The sequence below is a fragment of the Jaculus jaculus genome, chromosome X (genome assembly GCF_020740685.1).
Source record: "Jaculus jaculus isolate mJacJac1 chromosome X, mJacJac1.mat.Y.cur, whole genome shotgun sequence".
NCBI classification, from domain to species: Eukaryota; Metazoa; Chordata; class Mammalia; order Rodentia; family Dipodidae; genus Jaculus; species Jaculus jaculus.
In genome coordinates this window covers 22,160,634-22,186,654 of record NC_059125.1, presented here as the reverse complement: position 1 = coordinate 22,186,654, position 26,021 = coordinate 22,160,634, and the positions used below count along the sequence as shown (strand labels likewise).

Genomic DNA, 26,021 nt, shown 5'->3' with positions numbered 1-26,021 from the left:
GAATGAATGTATAACTAACTTTCATGAACTCAAGGCCCAGTGTATGTTAAGCAAGCATTCTTTCTCTGAACCATGTCCTCTACCACAGCACTATTTCTTCATATACATACATATGGTTTGTGTGTGTATGTGTATGTATGGGGGGTATATGTGTGCAATTGCCCATGTGTGTGAGTGCTGGCATACATGTGCCCTATTTGGGGAACAGCCCTAAATTTAGAATGCTAACTCTTGGAAATTTCTTATCCAGAAGTGGGCAAAAATGTTTTTGGAACAAAACCCAAGAAATGGAAGAGCTAATTCTTCATATATTCATCAGAGCAGTGAGCTAGCTGCCTTTAGCAGCAGCCTACAGGAGAAAGAAACTAAAGGGAAGTTTAGTTTAAGCCACTGGTAAACCTGGTGCATCTCCAGCCACTGCTGCTCTGATGGCACTGCAATTTGGCTCCTTATACATAAAGGTACTCACTGGCATTTTAAAAAAGCCCAGAACCAGTAATGTGTGAGTAAGTACTACATTGTACAAAGGGTAAGAAACTTTTTACTTTGGATAATTCTTAAACATCTGTTAAAGCAAGGGATTTAGGAGTATGGGGGACTCTGCTAATCCAGAACACACGCACACACACACACACACACACACACACACACACGTATGTATTATATATATAATATATGTATAATAAATATAAATATACAAGTATAATATTATATATATATATTTATATATCAGATTATAAACAGATTATAAATGTAATCACATTAAGTCTACAAATTGACTTTAACAAACCTGTGGGTTGTCAGTTTCTGACCTCATTTTCTTCTTCAATGCCATGACTGGCATTTTTTATGCATGTATGCTTGCTTTAAGTTGACAGTTCCAGTCAGGTTACTATGGAAATTTGGCAAAAGGAATAGCTTAAGATCAGTCTGCCTCCCTAAACATTGTATGTCAATGATGTTCATCTGTGCAATTCGGGCTACAGGTATGTCAAGGGAGAGGAAATTGTCTGGCATTGTTTTAAGCTGGCAGATTACACAGTTACAAAATTAACTTTAGTGCAAAATTAATTTTACTTGTAAATCCATAAGTAATGAATTTAATATATCATGACAATAATCTCAGGAAAGTTATTTGTAATTTCCTTCCGAAGTATTTCCACAGATTTTTCCCCCATAGTACACTCCACATAATTCATTCTTATAATTCATTTCCATAGGTCCTTCCCACACATATGTTTCACTGTGCAGGGCAACTTTCAGATGTTTATTTTCCTTGCCTTACATTTCTTTATTTATTTGGGGGGAGCAGCCTCTCACACTGTCCACTGCTACTGTCATCCAGCTATCTGCCCAGAGTTTCCAGTGAATTCTGCTGTTTCATTTTTCTTCTCAACTACAGGCTCTGACTACACAGCATCCAGCTTACACATACCCACACTTATGTGGCAGGCACTTTATCCACAGATCCATTTACCCATTCTCTGCATTTTTTTTATCATCAATGTACCTAATGTCTTTTTAAATTTATTTTTTGTAAAAATTTTCTATCATTATTTATTTATTTGAGAGGAACAGGCAGAGAAAGAGGCAGAGAAACAGAGACAGAGAGAGAGAGAGAGAGGGAGAGAGAGAGAGAGAGAGAGAGAGAGAGAGAGAGAGAGAGAGAGAGAGAGAGAGGAGAGAGAGAATGGGTGCGCCAGGGCTTCCAGCCACTGCAAACGAACTCCAGATGCATGAGCCCACTTGTGGATCTGGCTAACATGAGTCCTAGGGAATCGAGCCTCGAACTGGGGTCCTCAGGCTTCACACGCTAAGCCATCTCTCCAGCACTTAAATTTATTTTATTAGTTATGGACATACTTAGTATGTAAAAACACATGTTGGTACCATCCTTTCCCACATCTCTGCCCCATTTCCAAAGGGGCCGTCCTTGTTGGGGATGCAGGTCATCCCCATGAGGATTGTGGGTGATGCTTTATGGGGCAGCAGTCAGTTATGGGGGAGAGACAATTCCTCTGTGCACAATGTCTCAACTTGTGGCTCTAACAATCTTCACCCTCCCCCTTCTGCAAAATTCCCTGAGCCTTGCTGGGAGTGTTTTAATCTACCTCAGTGAGTGGGCTCTTAGGAGCCTGTGTATCTCTGGTTTGGTAGGTATTGAGCATACTCAGAGTCTTATCTCCTTCACCTTTCTGCTGATATCAGGTTCACCAAAAAAGCATCACTCTTGCTCATTTCTAAAATTCCTCTGTGGTTTCTGCTCCGGCCAAGGTGGTATTCTTATGGGAATTCCATTAATTCAGTATATGGCTTTTGGTAGAATTGCCATTCAAACAAAAATAATTCTACGTATCCAAGAGCATGGGATGTCTTTTCATCTTGTCAAGTTGTCCTCGATTTCTTTCTTGAGTTTTTAAATGTTTTCATTATATAGGTTTTTCACACCTTTGGTTAGTGTTATTCCAAGGTACTTAATTTTTTTTGTTGCTATTGAAAATGAAATAACCTCACTGAACTAGAGACAAGAAGCCAGCTCCTACAGTGGCCCATGCAGGCTCTGACTCAGGTGGATAGGGATGTCAGTACCCAGTGTCCAGTTAAGATACCAGATCAAAAGGCCTGCTTCCACAGCCCACACAGGGTCCAGGCCTCCCCAACCAGCCATAGTGGGATCTGCCAGGACCAGCGAACTGGGAAGAGCAAGGGAATTTGGTCTACTCACTCAACTTCACATGTACCCTCAGGTGCAGGATATCTGGGAATTGGGGACCCAGGGGCACTTCAGTCAGGGGCCTCTTTCTGCAGCAGGCTTGCAGTGTCCAATATTCCCAAAGCTAGCCAGCTGCAAGGCGACCTACCACGACCAGGGAACTGGGAGGAGCCTGGAAACAGGGATCTAGCCTACTCACTCTGTGCTGTGCCTGCACACATTCTGGTTCAGAATATCAGGACCAGGAAACTGGGAGGAGCTGGTGAACAGGGAGATCCCAGCCTACTCACTTCACTCTGCTCTGTGCTTGCACACACTCCGGAGTAGGGTACTGCTACCAGGCTCTTGTATTTTTGTATCTTGTGTGACATCTCTATATGACTTTTGGTAATTCCTATTCTGACTTTTTGAACATCAAATGTGAAATGATATTTTCAGGTTATTCTACAGAGGTGCTGATTACCAACCTACAGCTCAGTATGATTAACATTTTCTTTCTGGCCTAGTGAACATGCTTTAAAAAAAAAGTTTACTGTTTACTTGATGGCAATCCAGAAATGAAATGTTCTTATTACTAAGTAGGCTATATTTTTGCAGTTATATATGTTGCATTCAACTCAACTGAATTGAAACAGAATATATCCACCATAAACTTGAAAACAGTGGATGGCAGTGAGGAAAAACAAAGAAAAGATTGCATACAAAATAACAATATTGCAACATCCTTAAATTTGTGGCCAAAAGTTGTGCCTCAATTGAATGTTTTTGAAACAGAATGAAGCTCTTATGGAATGTAAATTTGTTCCCTATCTTGTGAGTTAAGTATATTTAGCACATTAAAATTCATTTAGACACTATCAGTATTATGTACAAATGGTGTGGAATATTTCCTATATGTTATGCATCCCCAGATTCAATATAGGTTAAATAACTGGAGGAAAACAATATAGCTATAAAATTGCATAGGTGTGATGCAAATTGATCTGGATTCAAAGTCCATGTTCTTTGTAGTAGACGACTTTTAGAAATAAAGTCCCATGATTGTAAGGGATTATGGATAGATCATTACAAAACTGTTCTCTTCTGTTACACAGAGCAGGTGAAGTGTGCTTATTTTTCTTGTCTTTTTAAGGATAGGAAATATCTATGCTGTTTCTTTTGTAAAATTCAATTTGCACCTGCACAGGAAGGACATTTGTTTAAATTTAGAATTTTACCTTTGTTTGCTTTATTGGTTTTAGGGGGAGGATTATTTTCTTAGGATTACAGGTAGTCAATTGGCATTAAGATGTTTGAAGTAAGGAACAAAATTCTATTAAGGACTTAGTGACTTGGTTTTATCAAAAAGAAGCCATTTTCATTGTATTTACACCCTGATCTAGGTGAAGAAGTAAGGTTTAATTCAAAATTAAAGTTTAACTGATAAAGTGCTTATTCTTTTAAAATTTTATTTATGGCATTTTCATTTTTTTCAATTATTCTCTGTCCAAAGTAGTATTATATTATCCATATTTTAGGACCTTTTTATAATCCTAGACACACACACATATGGCAAATAATTTTTGGTACAAAGGCATAAGTTTTGTGTGTGTAATGCTTACTAACAGTACTGTCTTTAGAGAAGGTATTTTTGTTTTGATGTATCATTTTTTTTTTAATTTGCTAAATCTGAAGGTCTCCTCAAGAAATTGCTTTCAGAGAATCCCAGCAGTTACCAGGATTAATTTAGCAGCACAGTCAACTTAATGGTATTTTGCATTGCAGAAACCTGGATATATCTATGTCTCAGTTTGCTATACTGACTTCAGAGGTTACTGTGGGAACACATTTTGTCATTGTTATGCTGGATCCTCAAACCCATATGCCTTGTTCTTTCTGAGGTATTTAAAATAAAAATTCATGAATTTCTGACATCCTACTGTCCCTTCATCTTTTTTAAACTCCTCTTCGGGTAGACACATTTGTAAAGGAAATCAAGACACATATAAACACACATCCATGTGCATACACATTTATACACACACCCACCACCCACACACCTCTTCCAAACGAATATAATATATTACTGTTATCAAGATATTATGCCACACACATTTTCACTGGCTACCTATAGTCTCTTTTGTCCTCCTTAGCTTATTAAATTTAAATAGAGAAGCAGAAGTCTTATGTAGGAGGAGTATGTTGACAAATGATGATCTTTATCTTGATAATTTCACCAAATACAAGAATTGACTTTGTCAGTTATTAAACTAAGTGTGTTGAATGCCCTCTGTGTGCAGCAGGACAAGTGGTCTAATCAAGTTCAACTGTTCTGTGTCTATTTGGCTCAGCTTAATTAAAATTCAGCCCTGCTTTTGAGCAAGCCGCAGTGGTTTGGCAGCCCTTCAAAGGGCTATACTGCAGCAAACAATAAAAGTGATAAAGGCACACACTAACAATCAATACGATACAAATGTCCCTGCTACTCACAAATCAAACAGATAGTGGTTCCTTGGCGTCATCTTAACTGCTTCTGATAATTTTTTGCATCACTTTATTTTTAAGTTTGCCTTAGACTCTTCTTATCAATGAGCTGCTTCTTGTTACTATTAATGGAACACAACAAAATGATGAAAATTCCATGCAATGAAATTGTTTAAATTTTTTACAACTTTTTTTTTTATTTGTTTCACATACAGATATAAACATGCATGTCGTACTTGTACCTATGTGAGTAACAGAGCCCTAATTCATCTTCCATGTTTTATTGTGTATGGGATGGGGAGGTGATATATTCTTGGTGATCATCCTTTCCTTTCTTTCTTTCTTTTTTTCTTTTTTTTCTCTAGTTCATTATTTCTTGGCTGACTGCCTTGGTCCCAGATTTCCTCACAAATGGCCATCTGGCATTCTCACTGTCCCCCACATATAGTTCCATCAGGACCTCCTCCAAGGAGGCTGGAGAATTTCACAGCTTTGGGGCACAGGAGTATACACCAAGTTGCAGCCACTTCAGGGAACATTTCTCACTTACAATCCGCATATCCATCACTGCTAGATGTATAGGGGTAAGGACTACTAGAGTACTAGGAGTCAAGAAGTCTGGAAGGTACTACCAATTCAACTCTGATTAGTTGTATGTTTAGTCAATCTGCATTTGAAGAAAATATATTTTAATCCTTTATCTGCATTTTGCACATTAATCTTGGAGAATCACTCTGCATAAATTCACGTAGAAGAGACATCTCAAAATTCAAGATGAGGATATTGATTGTTACTCTCACAGTACAAGTGATTGCAACTCTGTTATCAATGAGTAATTTTATGTGATCAACCTGAGGCTTTAAATGACATTTCACATTTTAACTGATAAATAAGAGAAGGGAAATTTCATAAAACATCTCACATGCATATGTGGCAAAATTAATATTTAAAATATCCTGGGTTTGCTACAGTTTCCAATTACATATTGTTTTCTGTGTGTGTCTTACATTTGGTTCTAGTTCAAGGTCTTTATTCAAGTGTTCAGATAATTTTAGCCAAAGAGATGTTCATGATTATATTAGCTTTGTCAGTAAGTTCTATAGTTGAAAGAGATGCATTGGGATAGAGCCATCACAACTGTTCACAGAATTCTGGCCAGCAGAATGGTTGGTAGCAAGTCCAAAATTTTGTGAACTATTTATATAGTTCTATCTCAGTATATCTTGTATTAGCCATAATGGAAGGCATATGTTTTTCGCTTCTTTCATGTCCTGTCCATTACCTACTCAATTCTCTTTAGCTTTCTAAAATGTGTCTTCCTTTCTTTCTGTTTGTGTTTTTTTCTGAGATCATACAACACAGATAGTAAATTTGTAAGTATTTTCTAATTATTATCATAAGAAACACATCTCATTACCTGTATAATATATAGTAATTTCAAATTGTAGAAAAGAGTCAAGTGTTGATTTATATTTCAGATATCATGTTCATATAATTGTATTTTAATAAGTAATTGCACTTACTCTACTATGCTGATAAATATATCAGATTCAATGAAATTTCTCCTATATGGTATTTCTTTGGTAGTTCTCTTGTTTTAAGCAATTTTCTACGTTATAAATGTTTATACAAGCAAAGTTTCAAATACAACTCATATTGTTAATTTCTTTAATAATTTAATTAGAATTTCCATGTGAACTGAAAATATTCACTGATCAATGATTATTCCTTCTGGAAATTTACCTCATTTCTTTAGGCAGTAAATATTTGAAACAACAAATTTATGTTTGTTAAATAAAACATGTTTAAAATGTCATGAGTGTATTTTTTTTTGTTTTTATTATTTATTTGAGAGTGACAGACAGAGAAAGAGGGAGAGAGACAGAGAGAGAGAAAAAAAAAAAAAGGTGTGCCAGGGCTTCCAGCCACCGCAAATGAACTCCAGACATGTGCACCCTCTAGTGCAGCTGGCTAACATGGGTCCTGGGGAATCAAGCCTCGAACCTGGGTCCTTAGGCTTCACAGGCAAGCAATGAGTGTATTTTATTTATACTTTATTCCAATATAGCTTATCGTAGGAAAATAATTTCCAGTTAGCTATGTTAAAACATCTATGATAAAAGTTAAAGAATGTTGAGCATGGTGATACACACCCTTAATCTCAGCACTCAGGAGGCAGAGGTAGGAGATCACTGTGAGTTCCAGGATGGCTGGGACTACAGAGTGAGTTCCAGGTCAGCCTGGGTTAGAGTGAGGCCTGACTTCATGAAAAAAAAAATATTAAAAAAAAATAATGTCAGATCAAATAAATAAACTAGACATTTTTATTTATCTATTTGAGAGAGAGAGAGAGAGAGAATGGCCATGCCATGGCCTCCAGCCACTGCAAACGAACTCCAGATGAGTACAATTCCTTGTGCATCTGGCTGGCACACATGGGTCCTGGAGAATCCAACCTGGGACTTTGCAGGCAAGTGTCTTAACTGCTAACCCATCTCTCCAGCATAAAATAGACATTTTCAATGCATTATGATTTATGAAATTATTTTAATTTACTAAACTTATGTGTTTGGCATTGTACTTTATTTTTAGGATTATAATGAACCTATGATTGGAGTCATTTATATTCTGAATTATCACATGTAGAAACTAAACAAAGGTGAAAGTCTCAGAATATTGCTTCCCTATAACAAAGCACTCATACAGACTTAAGTGAAATAGTGACTTCCAATTCAGCATCTCATTCTTCAAATAACTAGTTGTTTGATTAGTGTGGGTATAAACTTTATTTGCTTAGGTAATTATTTTCATGTTTCATGCATCTTTGTTTCTCTTTCATTTTGGAGCCAAATCTGGCAGCTGCTCTTTGAGATTAGAGCTACAATAAGCCTACTTTATTGTATTAGATCTCAGTAGTTTGTTAAAGCTAAATTAAGTATCCTATCATTGACAAGTAAGGTAAGGTTTCAATGATCTAGATAGGAGATATCTGCCTCAAATGTGAATTAATCTAAAATCCATTGACATATTAATAGTTCTCTATTTCAGTGAAGCAGACAGGTATTCTCTATGTCTTTGTTGCCTTGGTATATAAAAGTCAGGTTCCCTATATTTTCCTCTATGCTTTCCTTTTGAACCACATGAAAATTTAAGGCTAAAGATACATGCCAGGAAATTGCTAGGGAGGGACAACATAGATAAAATCTAAAGCCAATCAATCTGCCTAGGAGCAGCCATGACAGATTCTTCACATACAAAGTCCACCAACTGGAAAAAAAAAAAAATGGAAGACAATATGTCTCCAAGAACAGAATTAAAAGGGCAGAGCTGACCATGCTTGCAATTTCCACCCAGTAGCTATGACATTCATATTTGGGATCATTCTACATTGAATTATTTTTGCAATATTTGGGAATAGTTTTTTTCTTGTGTAATTTCCAACATCACAATACAATTAAAATATGAAACTCAGTCTGGAGAGATAGGTTAGTGATTAAGGAACATACCTATGAAGCCTAAAGACCTGATTTCAATTCTCCAGGGCCCACGTAAACCAGATGCACATGGTGGTGCATACATCTGGAGTTCATTTGCAGTGGCTGGAGGCACTGGCTCTCTCTCTCTCTCTCTCTCTCTCTCTCTCTCTCTCTCTCTCTAATAAATAAATAAAAATGAATCTTAAAAAAGATATGAAACTCATACATCTAACTTTACAAACAACTGAGCACAAAACAATATTTCTAAGTGGTTGGGAAGATGAGTTAGAAGTTAAAGGCACTTGCTTACAAAGTCTAACAGCACAGGCTCAGTTCTCATGCCTACCACATAAGCAGGACACACAAAATGGTAAAAATGTCTAGAATTCCTTTGGAGCAGCAAAAGGTTTTGGCGCATGCGTGTGCGCATACACACACACACACACACACACACACACACACACACACACTTATATAATATTAGAAAAAAGACCTAAAAATCTCATAAACCTACATGCAATACATAAAATAAGTTTATTCCAAATGCTTCCAAACATAGAACAAAGATACACAGTTTATTTGTTACCATATCAATGTACATTTGACTTTAATTCTTTTCTAAATAGCAATTTGTATCTCCTCTTATGAGAGTCTATCAAAGAGAGAGAAATGCAGAAATAGTATCTACTGTGTAGATACATGTGTTTATTTATTAAACTATTAAAAACTAATGAGAAATTTAAGCTAGCTTTCACAGAAAATTGTGAGACCATAAACACTAAACCATGACTCTGAAGAACTTCAAAACTTTGAGAAATACAATTTATCACATGAAATAAGAGGTACTGTTTTAAATATATAAGATAGTTTAAATATACATCAAGAAAAGTAGTGCTCACTTCAGAAGCACATATACTAAATTTGGAACAATAGAGAAGACTAGTATGGCCACTGTACAAGGATGACACACAAATTCATGAAGGGTTCCATATTTTTTAAAAAGAAAAATATTAATTATTGTTAACATGACCTTACATATTAATAAATCTCAACCTCTGGTTCTATGTTAACTAAAATGTAAATATCCCTGAGATTTTAGTAGATATTTCACACTTAATATTTTTGAAATTGAGGATATGTTAAGGAAATAAATTCTCAAAAAGTTGAGTGGAAATAATAAAATATAAATATATTAATAAGGTTGGTTATTTTTATGGATTGAGATAACACTGAATTGAAAATCTTATTTTTAATAGTGATATAGACTCAGGTTTGAGGATGTGGCTCAGTTGATGGAGTACCTCTCTAACATGCTTGAAACTCTGGGTTCATTCTCCAATATAACAAAAATCCAAGTGCGGTATTTCATACAGTCATGCTCAAAACACTGGGAGGTAGAAGAAGAAGGGGGAGAAGTTCAAGTATTTTTGTCTACCCAGTATAGAATCATGAGACTGTCCCTGTCACCCTCAAAAAGTGGTAATATAAAATCATATCTATTCATGATGGGTCTGGTGACACATGCTTTTAATCCCAGCACTTAGGAGACAGAGGTAGAAGGATCAACATGAGTTTAATGCCACCCTGAGACTTCATAGTGAATTCCAGGTCAACCTGAGCTAGAGTGAGGCCCTAAATTGAAAAACAAACAAACAAAAAATAATGTCTATTCAAATAAAATAAAAAAATAAGAATAAATCATTGTTAATGAGAGCATATATATACTAACTTATATAATTCTATAATGGTGTTAATACATGAAATTTTCAATAGATCAAATTTAAATATATAGATGTTGGCCTAATTACTATTGAATAGTACTATTTATCTTTGTCTACAAATATTTGCTGGCTATATCTTCTGTGGGAGTAAATATAGTAAGTGCTAATAATTATGTGGGCAATGAAAGAGAATTAAGTTCAAATTTCATGTTCTTACTTTCAAGTCAAATACAAATTCTTGGGTTTGATCCCTACCATTGTTTGGAAGCATGAAGGATTGGCATATAGGTTAAATTCTTGGTTATCTGTTTTACTAACTGGATAAATTTAAATCACAATACCGTATGAGAAAGCTAAGTTTGAGATAAGATAGAACCTTTGGTATTCAATGATGAGTTTGAACTGAAGAAATAAGCCAAATATTTCAGACTAATGTAAATAATTTGGCAGGTGATGATTATATATTGTTTCCAGGTAATTTTTCTAGATTAGATATAAAGTCATCAGGTGCAAATGTAAAACATAAAATGCTATAAAAATAACAATTAGCTGGAATAATAGACTTCATAATTGCTATTTAATGCAATTCAACATTCCTTAGAAATTCTATTAAGATAATCAAGCAATGTTTATTAAATGTCTACACTTTAACAAGCATAGTTTTTGATTTCGGAGACATTATCCAGAATTTGAAAGACATTCCAGCTTTGGGGGATTCTCAAATGCTCATGTGGAAGAACAAACAGAAAGCAAACAGTGCATTTGGAAATACTAAGTAGAGGTCAATGCTGTGATGAAACTCAATCTGGGAGACTAAATTGGATGATCAGGAAATCTTTCTCAGGTAGACATGAAGGACTAAAAGAGGCAGTAATACCAAGTGTGAAAGAGGAGAAAGCTCTGGAAAAATTCTGACAATGAAATAAGGTTGAAAGTGTTAATAACAATAACAAAAAGATGTGTAGATTTAAATGTGATCTTCTAATTCAACTTCAAGACCAAAACTTAGCTATCAAGACCAGCAAAGTCATTTTCCCTCTACTTAATAAAATTGTGTTTATGTTAATTAACTTAGTTTAGAAATTATAGAATTGTCAGGTAAAAACTTAGCAATTGAGATGGATAGAAAGGAATCTATTTTGTTTTACTCTTTCAATTAATTAATAAATTAAAAAATTGCAAATGATCATTAAAAAACTAGAATAATTATGAAAATAAAATAAACATTTCAAGCAATATAATCAATGTAATGTTTTCATTTACTTTGGGTTTTTAAAAATCCATTTTCTCTGCAATGTGGAAATTGAATAGGAAGAAGAAAATAATGTAAAAATACAATTACCAATTCATGGGTCAGAAACTGTTGCCACAGTTCAGAGTTGGTGATGGCTGGCAATGATATGATAGGAGTTCCAGGAAGTGTCATAGTCAGGCAAATCCAAAATAGTAGACTATGAATATATAACAGACAAAGTTTGCTCATAAGTTGTATATAAGAGAATGGAAAAATATCAAAATATCAAAGTATACTTAAGTGCCAGACTACACCTACTGATTTATTTCAAGTAATACTCATTGAGAAGACAAAAATTAAGGGTGTTTGAAAATAATGATAATTTTATGTATAAATTATTAAAGTAAGCCAAATATTTTGCAATACTTTAGAACATGTGATATTTTAGCACCTCCAGTGCCAAATTTAGCTTATAGAATGTCATAATTTCTATATCTAAATGTAATATATAATATATAAAGTACAATATATAAGTTAACTCACCTAGATTTTTTATACTCATCCTGCATCTTTTTGTTTTAAATTATATTTATTCATTTTTATTTGTGGGGATAAGATAACAAAGTCAAGAGTTTGGGTGTGCTACATAAATGTTATACTAATGAGTTTTAGTCTCAGACACTGCATGATTTTTGTTTGTTTATTTTTTTTTTTCGAGGTAGGGTCTCACTATAGCCACATGGTGGGAGAAAGTATCCAAAGGCACACATTGACTGACTGCTGCTCATAACCCATATCCCCATGGTGAATACCAGTAACCCCACTGAGTAGAGCTCTCACTGGAATGGGGGCATGGAAGAAGGGAATAGTGCAAATTTATGATGATGTGCCCTTACAAAGTTTCCTCTAAATAAAAATAAAGACAAAAATAAATTAAAGTAAAAATATTTTTAAAGTAATTATGTCTACACTAAAATTTATACAGAATGTGAAGCATCAAATATATTATCATTTCTTATTTATCTCATTTTGGGATAAAAATAAGAATATACATGAAGTTACATTGTATACATTTGGATTCTCTTAAAAATCTTTATTAATTATCTATACAAGGTAAATGATAAATTAAATGCTTCTTTATGAACTTGTTAACTCACATAGCTTGATAGTATCATGTATCCCCTGTTTTCTCAGTGAACATGTGAGACAAAATAAATCATTTATGTATTTCCATTAACAAAACTTTCTGTGCACTCATAAATGTGAAAATATCTTCAATTCTTCAAAATAAACCATAAATAGAAAACTCATTTTGTTAATATTTACCTATTTCTTTTTTTAAAGGGAAAACACTTTTGTTTTCAAATAAACAGACTTCAAGAGAGGTAGAAAAATGTGAATTTTAATTGTACTCATGAATAGTCTGAACAGTCTTTTATAGAAATATTCATGTATTTACAGGGAAAGAAAAATAAAGTAAAATGAAGGAAAGAAAATGTAGAGATAGAATGTCTGTACAGGTTGCTTTATATTGATCAAATAAGGGAACTGTCATTGCATAGTTAGTTCCAGGTCAGCCTGAGGTTGAGCAAGACTCTATTTTGAAAAACCAAAATAATAATAGTTATTAATAATAATAATAATTTGCCAATCCTAAAAATCTATTTTTCTCTCCCCAAATTCCCCATCATAGAAAAACATGATATTCCAAAAAGAAGGATTATCACCAAAAAAGCAGATGTAGATGTCTAGCTTTGGGGCACTGAAAAAGAGCATGCCCCATACAGTACAGTTGTGTTGTCACAAACACCAATTATAATCACCAAATTCTATGACCCAGAAACGCTCATACTTTAAGAAATATACTCATTTAGATATGATTCAAATAATTAAATTATTTATCCATTAAATATAAAAATTTGAGTGATTTCAACATAGTCACAGAGTTGTGCAACCTCCATAGAAGAAAGTGTAGACTATCACCATTCTATCCCTAAACTACATATATCCATTGGCAAAAATGCTCCATTTTCTCCAAATTGCATGACACTTCCTTCACCAGTTCAAGACAGCCAAATAATCTACTTTATATACTATGGATAAGCCTTTTATGGACATTTCATGTAAACAAAACCATGTACTATATATGATCATGGTTTCTGTTTGTAACATAATGCTTTCAATGCTCATCCACATGTCATGTGATTCCTTTGCATTGTATAGTATTAGTTGTGCCAATTATTATTTTTTCTATTTATCACTGATATTCATCTGCATCATTTCCATTTTGGCATCTAGTGAATAGCGTTATTATTATGAGTGCCTGTTCACCATAGTGGGTGCAATATTTTGCATACCAACCAAGAGAGTATTGAGATTTGATTTCTCTATATATCCTCAAAAAATACTGTAATGTAGGTGGGGTTTAAATAAAACAAATGAACTATTTCAATCATTTTAACATGTAGATTCATCGGATATTCAGTGTATTCATAATGGGTCCCAATGGTGTATAACTGTCGCCATTAACTTGTTCCATCAATTTTTATCAGTGATTTGACTATACCTACTATAAGAAGGATGTTGCATAACTATTTTGATTTGCATTTCCAAGATTTTTAACATATCTCCATGTAATTATTGGACATTTACTAACATTTAGAGATAAGTATATTTAACCCCATTGCTGATTTTGAATTAGGTTTTCATTTATATCATTAAGTTACAATAATGAAAGTCTCACTATAATGCTGAATGATGTGCATAAAAACTTAACTTTCCAGTGCCAGTGTCAGTGTAAATAGAGTTTCCAGTTGTTCTTGGCTTAACTAGTATACATATATAGTACATCTTAATGACATCAGAAAAGTTATATTCAGTACCCACTTATTCAGGTTGTTATGGAAAAAGTTGAACAACCTTTCATGAAACAAACACATTAATAAGAATATCACCATAAGCAGAAAAAAATTATACATGAAATGTATTTATAGGATATGAACTGGTTTTGTTATGATTAATTATAAACAGTTTTGATGATGTATTTTCATAAATAATAAACAAGGATATATTATATCAAAATCTTTTAATCTGCATTTTCTCACATAAATGTGTTCATTAACAGGGCACTTCTGTGTTTCCACTTTTTCATTTTTATTTTTTATTTCATTTATTTGACAGAAAGATAGATAGAGAGAGAGAGAAAGACAGGCAGATAGAAAGAAGTATTGCCCATGCCAGTGCCTTAAGCTACTGCAAATGAACTCCACATGCATGTGCCACCTTGTGCATCTGGTTTACATGGGTCCTGGGGAATCAAACCTAGGTCCTGTGGCTTACAGGCAAGCACTTTAACTGCTAAGCTATCTCTCCAGCCCATGTTTCTACATTTTAAGGGGTATCAGTTTTAGGATGACACTTAAGAAATGTAATGGAAAATTTGCCCCATGTCATATCAACTTTTAATTCTCTTATGGTCCAAATGAGGAAATCATCTTCCTCACATATTTTTATACTTGTCTTATATAGAATAGTATAGCAATGATAATTGGAGGAGCAGGCGAAGTAAGAATGTGGGATATCAGCTTACCTTTCTGGCAATGAACCACTATCAATATGGCTACTAGTGATTGAGATGAAAGGGAAGTGTGGATAAAAATAAGATTTCGGCAACTCTCACAAATTTTAGTTTCTTGACCTATTTTTGAAAACATTACATCTCTTTCAAGATGTTACATCCCTCTCCACCCTCAAAACCAGATTTAGTCCAGGCAATAGTAAATACACCTGGTATGCAATGAAAATATCTGCCTCCAATGCCAGTTTTGAAGAATTCTACAAGACTTTGAGGGGATCCAGATGGTGTACAGCCCATTTTACAAGGCTTGTGATTACACTGGATAAAGCAGCTGGTCTCTGCAATGAACAAGTTGTCATGACAAAAAGAAATTCTCCTTCCTCGTGGTTGTGGCTGAGTTTCTACAAGAAATGGTCTCCCCAAGTCAGTGTAATTTCTCCATTGGCCACTTGCAAAGTCTGTTTTATTCACAGAGGTTAAACCATTTCTGTGAAACTAAAGTGACAGAAAATGCACACAAACCATTTTTTTTTGAGATCAGGATGACTTAATTGCCTTAAAAATTACCTCTAAGGAAGCCTTTTGTTTCAGCATCAGAAATAACAACTGAGACTATTCGGGGGTGGGGGAATGGCAAATTTCCAAACCTAAATGAACTTCCACACTATTCCTAGGTTGGAATGGATTGCAAAGGAAGGTTATTTCTGCCACTGTAGTCATCTGACAGCCACAGTTCTCCTTCTCCAGTATGACATTGCAAGTCTCCTCCAACTTACTAATGAGATTCCTGCATTGGCTTCTTTAAAGTTTCTATATTAAGGAAGGGATAATGAGTGAACCTTCATATTATTTATATGAAAATATGTCCAGATACAGTTAACTCTTTTGCTATCCCTTTAACACATTTCTGCATTACTGTCATGTTGATTTTAGATGGGCAATTAATGTTTTTCCAATGGCATTCTTTAGACTGCAAAATGATAAAGTTTATTGCAGAGGGAGACATATGTATCTGAACAAACTCTTGAGTGTTTCTGTAAGGAAAGGATCTACTTTATTTGTCAACAACTCAGTGGAAGGGTAATAGCTATGATATATCTTTACTGTTATGTGTGAAGTGCATGTGTTTCTACACTGTTGGGATTTATGTTAGGAAAGACAAATCAGGTGCTAATCTATGTCTTCCTTTAACAACAGAGGGAAAATTCATGCCTGAACTTGCCTGTCAAGAAGCAAGTTAAAATAAATTTAGGGAAAGCACAGAATTTCATATTTTTCATACCTCCTTGTCACTGCCTCAGGAATTTAGCCAACATGATTAATGACCACGGTTATTTGTGAGCTTTCCAAGTCCTTACAGACATAATGAACTTGACTCTTCAGCCACATAGAAGGAAGCAGGCTATTAACCTCCCACAACACGTCATGCTCATAATCATATCTGTGTTGTTGAGAGGAAAGAGGAAAAAGTTCTCTTTCTAGAGTATCCTTTTTACACAATCTTTACTTCAATATATCTTTCATCCCCTCTTTCTCACCTTCTCTACTTTGAGAATCAAAGTCTGATACTGCCAAATACTTAGACTTCCATAATATCTAGCCCCTCAGTTATCCCTAGCAACAGCTCTATTGAAATATCTTGCAGACTTATCCTTCTGCCTCTTCTATTCTGACTGTTACCTCAGGTTTATAATACCCCCAACTCCTGTGTATTTTAGGTTTTAAGCATTTTCCTCATTTCAAAATGATTCTGTCTATTCTTTCCCGTACAACATTCATATAAACTTGAGGGGTTTTCTATGTCTTTATTCCAAACTTATATTCTCATTATTTTTGCTCCCTCTACTGTTAAGCATATTTTTTTTTCAGGTCCAACATTGAGTTCAATCAAGCTGTACTTTCAAATGCATCTTCTTGCATTATCTTTCTTGGAGACACTTTACTATCATATTTTTCATTTCTGGGTGCAATGAAGGCACATTATGATTAAGATTTTGCAGTGCTAGCTCTGTAATAACAATCACATCCTAGAATCATTAGGTAAAGATGATATAATTTATTGATCATATGATTTATTTTTCCAGCAGAGCTTAATCTGCTGCCTGTAGCCAATTTTCAGTGTCTTCTCAAATGGTATTTAAACTGAACTGGTTTTATTCTTTTTTTTTTTTCCAGGTAAAATGTAATCGTCTGTAGCTTTCTTTTTTTTTTTAATTTTTATTGACATTTTTCATGATTATAAAATATATCCCATGGTAATTCCCTCCCTCCCCACCCCCACACCTTCCCGTTTGAAATTCCATTCTCCATCATATTACCTCCCCATTACAATCATTGTAATTACATATATACAATATCAACCTATTAAGTATCCTCCTCCCTTCCTTTCTCCACCCTTTATGTCTCCTTTTCAACTTACTGGCCTCTGCTACTAAGTATTTTCATTCTCACACAGAAGCCCAATCATCTTTAGCTAGGATCCACATATGAGAGAGAACATGTGGCGCTTGGCTTTCTGGGCCTGGGTTACCTGATTTACTATAATACTTTCCAGGTCCATCCATTTTTCTGCAAATTTCATAACTTCATTTTTCTTTACCGCTGAGTAGAACTCCATTGTATAAATGTACCACATCTTCATTATCCACTCATCTGTTGAGGGACATCTAGGCTGGTTCCATTTCCCAGCTATTATAAATTGAGCAGCAATAAACATGGTTGAGCATGTACTTCTAAGGAAATGAGATGAGTCCTTTGGATATATGCCTAGGAGCGCTATAGCTGGGTCATATGGTAAATCAATCTCTAGCTGTTTTAGGAACCTCCACACTGTTTTCCACAATGGCTGGACCAGATTGCATTCCCACCAGCAGTGCAGAAGGGTTCCTTTTTTTCCACATCCCCGCCAACATTTATGATCATTTGTTTTCATGATGGTGGCCAATCTGACAGGAGTGAGATGGAATCTCAATGTAGTTTTAATCTGCATTTCCCTGATGACTAGTGACGTAGAACATTTTTTTAGATGCTTATATGCCATTCATATTTCTTCCTTTGAGAACTCTCTATTTAGCTCCATAGCCCATTTTTTGATTGGCTTGTTTGATTCCTTATTATTTAACTTTTTGAGTTCTTTGTATATCCTAGATATTAATCCTCTATCAGATATATAGCTGGCGAAGATTTTTTCCCATTCTGTAGGTTGCCTCTTTCCTTTTTTCACTGTGTCCTTTGCGGTGCAAAATCTTTGTAATTTCATTAGGTCCCAGTGGTTAATCTGTGGTTTTATTGCCTGAGCAATTGGCGTTGTATTCAGAAAGTCTTTGCCAAGACCAATATGTTGAAGGGTTTCCCCTACTTTTTCCTCTAGCAGTTTCAAAGTTTCCGGTCTGATGTTAAGGTCTTTAATCCATTTGGACTTAATTCTTGTGCATGGCGAGAGAGAAGAATCTATTTTCATCCTTCTGCAGATATTTATCCAGTTTTCAAAACACCATTTGCTGAAGAGGCTGTCTCTTCTCCAATGAGTATTTTTGGCATTTTTATCGAATATCAGGTGTCTATAGCTACTTGGGCTTACATCTGGGTCCTCTATTCTGTTCCACTGATCTACATGTCTGTTTTTGTGCCAGTACCATGCTGTTTTTGTTACTATGGCTCTGTAGTATAGGTTAAAATCAGGTATGGTGATACCACCAGCCTCTTTTTTGTTGCTCAGTATTATTTTAGATATTCGAGGTTTTTTGTGATTCCAAATGAATTTTTGGATTGTTTTTTCTATTTCCATGAAGAAAGCCTTTGGAATTTTGATAGGGATTGCATTAAATGTGTAGATTGCTTTTGGTAAGATTGCCATTTTCACGATATTGATTCTTCCAAGCCAGGAACAAGGGATGTTTCTCCACTTTCTAGTGTCTTCTGCAATTTCTCGCTTGAGTGTTTTAAAGTTCTCATTGTAGAGATTCTTTACTTCCTTGGTTAGGTTTATTCCAAGGTATTTTATTTTTTTTGATGCAATTGTGAATGGGAGTGATTCTCTGATTTCATCCTCTGTGTGTTTGTTGTTAGCATATATGAAGGCTACTGATTTCTGTGTATTTATTTTGTATCCTGCTACATTGCTGTAGGTTTTGATCAGCTCTAACAGCTTGCTAGTAGAGTCTCTAGGGTCCTTTATGTATAGAATCATGTCATCTGCAAATAATGATAACTTGATTTCTTCCTTTCCAATTTGTATCCCTTTTATGTGTGTGTCTTGCCTTATTGCTATGGCTAAGACTTCCAAAACTATATTAAATAAAAGTGGGGACAGTGGACACCCTTGTCTTGTTCCTGATTTTAGTGGAAAAGCTTCCAGGTTTTCCCCATTTAGTAATATGTTGGCTGTAGGCTTGTCATAAATAGCCTTTATTATATTGAGATATGTTCCTTCTATACCCAGTCTCTGTAGGACTTTTATCATGAAGGGATGTTGGATTTTGTCAAATGCTTTCTCTGCATCTAATGAGATGATCATGTGATTTTTGTCCTTCAACCCGTTTATGTAATGTATTACATTTATAGATTTGCGTATGTTGAACCATCCCTGCATCTCTGGGATAAAGCCTACTTGGTCAAGGTGAATGATCTTTTTGATATACTCTTGTATTCTGTTTGCCAATATTTTGTTGAGAATTTTTGCATCTATGTTCATGAGGGAGATTGGTCTGTAATTTTCTTTTTTTGTTCTATCTTTGCCTAGTTTTGGTATCAGGGTGATGCTGGCCTCATAGAAGGAGTTTGGTAGAATTCCTTCTTTTTCTATTTCCTGGAAAAGCTTAAGAAGCAATGGTGTTAGCTCGTCCTTAAAAGTCTGGTAAAATTCAGCAGTGAATCCATCCGGGCCTGGGCTTTTTTTAGTTGGGAGATTATTGATAACTGTTCGGATCTCCATGTTTGTTATAGGTCTATTTAAGTGATTAATCTCATTTTGATTTAATTTAGGTAGGTCATATAGATCAAGGAAATCATCCATTTCTTTCAGATTTTCATACTTTGTGGAGTGTATGCTTTTGTAGTATGTCCCTATGATTTTTTGAATTTCTCTGGAATCTGTTGTGATGTTGCCTTGTTCATCTCTGATTTTATTAATTTGTGTCTCTTCTCTCTTTCTTTTGGTCAGATTTGCTAAGGGTTTATCAATCTTGTTTATCCTTTCAAAGAACCAACTCTTTGTTTCATTAATTCTTTGGATTGTTCTTTTTGTTTCTATTTCATTAATTTCTGCCCTAATCTGGTTTTATTCTTGAAGATATTAATGAAGGATCAGGAAACCATGAATGAAAATAAAAACAGGCTTTAAGAAAGAGGAGAAGGTAAAGGATATAAGTGATATGAAAACTGGAAAATTATATTGATGTGAGGAATGCATAGTCAGTCATCAACTAGTCATGAATATATATGATGTGTGAATTATATTTCTTGTAATCCATTCAAAAATTTGGAATTGACTATATGGTTTCAAAAATTACTATGATGCTAAAAGCATTTCATCTGCCAATGAATAAAGATACTTCCTTAGTCACCTGTGGTATGATAAAGTGATTGAGAAGAAAATCACTCTCCCACTACTAATATTTGTGCTTAGTGGTCTTCCTCTTGTGCAGTGTTCTTTTTTTGTTTCTTTTTAATATTGCTAGTTTTAATGTATGTAATACATTCAGAGATTATCAAAGTTCCAACTGGTTTTGAAAATTTAAATTTCTGCAATTTCATACACACATATGTGTAAAATGTCTTTTGATTTTGTTGACCTTCCTTCACTGTCTTATCCTCCTCTCATTCTTACTAAAATATGAGGGGGTTATTTAATGGAGTATGATCAACTTATTAGTAGCTACACCAGTGAAGAACATAACTCTTTTTCTCCTAGCAACCATTAACCACCAATAGTGCCCCTGGAGGAAGTAGGGTCTTATGAGCTACACCCCTACCTGTGATGAAATGTTGGCATGTTCAGTCTTGTGCTGGGGACCATAGATACTGTGATTTCATGAATGTGATTATCATGTAGTATCCGCAATACACAGGAAGTTTCCCCATCATCTAGCTCTTATGTACTTTCCAACCCCTCTTGCACGAGGTTCTCTGATCCTTGGAAGGAGTGGTTTAGATGTAAAGTCACTTATTCTCAGCTATTTTGCCACCTATGAATCTCTGTATTAACCAATGCCCATTGCAGAAAGGAGTATTATATTGGTATAAACACAAGTATTTAGAAGGCAGGTGGATATCCTATTCATGTAGCGTAACAATAGTATTAGGTTATTCTCTAGGGCTTATGTCACTAACCAGGGGCTTCAGATAGGATAACAGTAACAGTGATGAATTTGTTCTAATCTGAACAAAAAGTGTTAATTTACCTTAATAATAGTCATGCCACTATTGTACTAGTGGTCACTCATCATCTGGCAAGTTGGTTATGGGACAAGTGGGTGAATATCTGGGTAGAAAACTATTAATTATTTCTCTCCCATAGCAGTTTATATAGCATCTTCTATCTGTTTAAAAACTAGCCAACATGGAGGATCCTTCTAGCTTAATTTCAGTTTTATTTTTCTCTGTCCTACAACCAAAGAGTGTGGGGTCTCCAGTAATAGGGATATGTCATCTAGTTTTATGACCAATCTAGAGCATTAGCAATACCCTATATTGGTTTAGTGTCCTCTGTTAACCTCCCTGACCAAGACATCTTTGGAAGGTACTTGGATTTTCAGATAATAATGTATAGCTTCTGGGACTTTATCTACCCATGTAGGGTAGATTCATTAAAACTATTGTTTTTAATTGTTAATTAGTTTACAAGGTAGTATATTTCCGTATGGGTTTTTAATAATTCCTAAGTTTTGGTACCTTCAGTCACTTACTCCTCAACCTCATTCCCTTGACCCTAACCTTACTTACTTATCCCTCTCACTAACATGTCCCTGTTCGTACACAGTTCATGTACTATATTTTTTAATCCCAAATATCATTAACTCCCATGGAATATTATGTAATTATAGACAAATGATTAATTGATGGCATTAGAGAAAGACAAACTGGCGAGCTTTCTGTGACTTTCCATTCACATCCCAAGTTTTTGTCTCACAAATTATTATTTTTTCACTTACTCATTACTACTCTGGAAGTCAAAGAGAAATATGCCCATGATATGATACTAAGTTTCTTCAGAATTGAAGTCTGAATTTTATTCTGTCAATTCTGAGCATTTTGCAAACTGGTCCTGTGCCTTGTTTACACTTGTGTGCCTAAGTTATCCCTATGCTTGAACACATCAAGTATTCAATAACTGCTTCCTAATGAATCAGATAATTTTAGAGAAATTGTCTATTTTATAGATACTGATAACTTCCTTTTAGTCTACAGAAAAGTTTTCTATCCTAAATTTTCTCATTAGTATTGAACCTCTCACAAAACAGCATGCTCTTCCATTAGGACAGTAAATATGCATGAACACAGAAACTCAGATATTCATTTATTCTATCAAAATAGTCTTAAAGTCATTGATTGAAGAAACATTCTATTTTTCAATAGACCTTTCCCTGCAAGTTATCTTCCTAGTTTATTATAACTTTTTTTTTTCCAAAAAGGAGGACATTGTAGATTATCTTTGGATTTATCATGATATTTGATAAGCAAGCATATTTTACTCACTTGAAAGGGTAGGCAGAGGTTGATCCTCACATGCTCCTATCATGCTTTTTCTATTCTATTTTTGGAATATCATTAGCTTGTAATAGGTTATATGCTTTCCCTTCACTCATCAGTCAACACCACAGTTCTTTCCATGTTACTCAGAGGAGAATCATGTTTTTAGCTACATTCACTCTAGGAGAATTTTTGTTTATGTGTGTTTACATGAATGTCCATATTGATCATGGTGTACATGTGTCTGCAACTAAACATGCATGTGTGTGCTCATCCATGTGGAATCCAGAGGTTGGTATAGGGCATCTTTCTGAATAACTTTCTAACATATTCTTTTTTATTTTTATTTATTTATATTATATAGAGAGGTAGGGTCTCACTCTAGCTCAGGCTGACCTGGAATTCACTATGTAATCTCAGGGTGGCCTCAAAGTCATGGAGATCCTCCCATCTGCCTTCTGAGTGCTGAGATTAAATGTGTGTACCACCATGCCCAGCTCTACCACATTCTTTAAAGCAGTATTTCTTGTTAAACCTAGAGCTCATCAATTTAACTAGATTGGCAAGTCAGTTAACCCCAGGGATCTGCATGTTTGTGTGTACAGCACTGAGGTTATAAGTATAAGACACAAAAACTGTCATTTTCATTTGGGTATTGGGTCCTCATACTTATTCAGCCAATAGTTCACTCACAGAGTCATCTCCTTGACCCTTTTGTTGGAATTCCTTTTATAAACAGTGTTACGTATGACATGGTATATGTTGGGAAAATGAAACATGACACATGTAAAAATAATTTCCCTAATTGTATTGTAATGCAAAATTAATTTTATTTTTGAAACACTTTATAATTAGAGTTTTCCTCATTTCTCAGATTGCTAAAATATCCTTAATTAATAAATAAAAAGACAGATCTTGAAATAGAAGAGATTGAAATTATGTAAGGTAGATAATATCATAAAGTCCGTTTTATTTGTTTACTTACGTGAGAGAGAGATAGAGATGAAGAAACAGACAGGAAGAGAGAATGGGTATGACAGGGATTCCAGCCACTGCAAATGAAATCCAAACACATGTGTCAACTTGATTATCTGACTTATGTGGGTACCGTAAAATTGAATCTGGGCTCTTATGGTAGATTGTTTGCCACATTAATAACCTTCATAGAATATGAAATTTGCTTCACAGTTATATAAGTAATCAGCTGTAGTATTTATGTAATCTAGTTCTTCTGATATAATTCAATGCCACACCTTAGTTATGACATGCATAATTTTAATCCAGTTAATCCTTTGGTTACAGTTACCTTCTCCTTGCTTGATAAAAACCTGACCAGAAGCAGTTTATGGGAGGAAAGTGTTTATTTCATGCTTATAGGACCCAGGGGGAACACTATCACGGGCAGATGCCTAATTGAGATACACCACCAACAGACAATAAACACAAAGAGCCAGAACAGCAAAAGGCTCTCAACACACCTTAGGGCTGGATTTAAGACCCACCCCCAGTGGAGACTCAAGTTGCAAGATTAATCGAAAATGCCTAAGAACATAAATTCACTTTCAAACAACCCGACCCGTGTGTGTGTGTGTGTGTGTGTGTGTGTGTGTGTGTGTGTGTGTGTTTGTGTGTAAGTAATGTTATGTGGAGCATATGTGATATGTTTTGTGTGGGGGGGTATGCACACACTGGTATATGCCCTTTTGACACCCCATGCACTTGACTTTAATCCAGAGAAAAGTCTGATATCCTGATCCATTGCTCTTGTACCCGTTCTGCTGTGAGCCTGAGTTTCTTACTGATCCTGGAGTTTGAAGTTCTCCCCTCCCTGACAAGAGTTCAGTTATCTAGCCCTGTTGAGTCCTAGGGATCAAACTTGAGTGATTTCTGAAGGCATCTGAGCTTCTCATATTTGTACAGTAAATTCATTTAACCCCACCAATATGACTGCCTTTAACTGCACATCTTGTTAAGGGGAAAAATAAGTTTCAGTCTAAATACAGCTGTGAGGAATATTATGTAGTATATATACTCATTTTTACACATTTAAATGTGACTGTAATGGATTTTTTAATGTTGCATAAAAAACTAAATAAGTATATTCTTGATGAATTGGCTCTTCAGAATTTCATATAAAAAAGAAAAAAAATGAGTGATTTGAAATAAAATGAACAAAATTAAAGTGGCATTAATTATAAATTTTCTCTGATATCATTGGATACTAGGGTGATAACTTTAATTACATTGATTTTTTTTGTTACCTGTCTGAAGCAATTTAAATATTTATCAACATGAATGAATATAAAACAGTGGGAAGGACTGGGTAGTTATTTCAGTGGGTAATAGCACTTGCCAGTGTGAACATGAGGTCCTTTGAGTAATATCCCCCAGCACTCATAATAGATGGAAATAGCTAAAGTCTCCTGAAGGGAACAGAGATGGGAGAATATCTGTGATTTGTGAGAACTATAGCCCTGGTTTCAGAAGATTTCATTTTAAAGAAATATGCAGATGATAAATAAAGGAGGACAACTGACAACCCGCCCCCCACCACACATACACATCACATCACAAACAATAGACACATATAAAGTGTGGTGAATCTTTCAATAGAGCTTTATCAATCATCAATATAACCGCTAACTTGCATTCACAAAATGGATGAAGCCCACAAGCAAAAGAAGCCATGATGGATTGATTATTATGCATAAATCTAGTTACATAAAGTTATGAAATTCAAATCTGTAAAATTGAAGCTTCTATAGCTGGGAGAAGGAAAGTTATTGTAATTTGACAGACTCTTAGAAGCAATTAGGTAATAGTAAAATTCTGTGTCTTTTTATGGGTGGTTTTCATGGGATAGTAATATGAAAAGTCATTAAGTTTAAAATCTAAGCAATTTACATATATATATATATATATATAAAATTAGTTTTGTACTCAGTGAATATGGTCAAGTTGGTACCATTGTTAGCCTCCCCCTGTCCTCCCCCTCCACCTGTCCCCTCCTTGTTGAGGCATATGGGTCATGCATTGTGGAGTTGGCCCTCAGTTATGGGTAGGAGGAAATGTCTCTGCATATCATGACCCAATGAGTGGCTCTGACATTTTTTCTGCCCACGCTTCCACAAAATTTCCCTGAGCCATG

The 26,021-nt window shown here is 34.9% G+C and overlaps 1 protein-coding gene and 1 non-coding gene across 3 annotated transcripts in view; both read left to right on the top strand.

Annotated features, from left to right (window-relative positions):
* The window catches only part of Il1rapl1 (interleukin 1 receptor accessory protein like 1), a 1,362,835-nt gene that overhangs the window by 413,773 nt on the left and 923,041 nt on the right, over positions 1-26,021 (top strand). The gene's annotated exons all lie outside the window — the stretch shown is intronic.
* LOC123456851 lies at positions 9,544-9,648 on the top strand. The gene has a single exon (XR_006634726.1). It is a non-coding gene; the product is annotated as a U6 spliceosomal RNA (small nuclear RNA).